This window comes from Arachis duranensis, chromosome 10, assembly GCF_000817695.3.
Source record: "Arachis duranensis cultivar V14167 chromosome 10, aradu.V14167.gnm2.J7QH, whole genome shotgun sequence".
Lineage (NCBI taxonomy): Eukaryota > Viridiplantae > Streptophyta > Magnoliopsida > Fabales > Fabaceae > Arachis > Arachis duranensis.
In genome coordinates, this window is record NC_029781.3 from 35,807,140 (window position 1) to 35,808,217 (window position 1,078).

Below are 1,078 nucleotides of genomic sequence, written 5' to 3' on the forward strand. Positions count from 1 at the left end.
TGGTTGTTTGCAACCATGTCAATGAGTTCTTGAGCCTCTTTAGGCGTTTTCTTCAGGTGAATAGATCCACCTGCAGAATGGTCCAATGACATTTTCGAAAATTCAGAGAGACCATAATAGAATATACCTAACATGGTCCATTCTGAAAACATGTCAGATGGACATCTTTTGGTCAGCTGCTTGTATCTTTCCCAAGCTTCATAGAGGGATTCACCATCTTTTTGTTTGAAGGTTTGAACATCCACTCTCAGCTTGCTCAGCTTTTGAGGAGGAAAGAATTTATCCAAGAAGGCAGTGACCAGCTTATCCCAGGAATCCAGGCTATCCTTAGATTGTGAATCCAACCATATTTTAGCTCTGTCTCTTACAGCAAAAGGGAAAAGCATGAGTCTGTAGACTTCAGGATCAACTCCATTCGTCTTTACAGTCTCACAGATCTGCAAGAACTCAGTTAAAAACTGATAAAGATCTTCAGATGGAAGTCCATAAAACTTGCAGTTTTGTTGCATTAAAGCAACTAGTTGAGGCTTTTTAAAACAAAAAGAATTTTTGAAAAAAAAGATGGAGAATTTTCGAAAATTAGAGAGGGAAAAGTAGTTAGGTGGTTTTGAAAAAGATAAGAAACAAACAAAAAGTTAGTTAGTTGATTTGAAAAAGCTTTGAAATCAGATTTTGAAAAAGATAAGAAGATAAGAAGTTAGATAAGATATTTTGAAATCAAATTTTGAAAAAGATAAAATTTTTGAAAAAGATAAGATAAAAAGATAAAAAAGATTTTTAAGAAAAAGATATTTTGAAAAAAAATTTAATTTTTAAAATTACTTAACTAACAAGAAACTACAAGATAAGATTCTAGAACTTAAAGATTGAACCTTTCTTAACAAGAAAGTAACAAACTTCAAATTTTTGAACCAATCACATTACTTGTTAGTTAATTTTCGAAAGTTAGATATAAAGGATAAGAAAAAGATTTTGAAAATATTTTGAAAAAGATTTTTGAAATTTTCGAAAATTATAAAAAAAATGAAAAAGATATGATTTTTGAAAAAGATTTTGAAAAGATAAGATTTTTAAAATT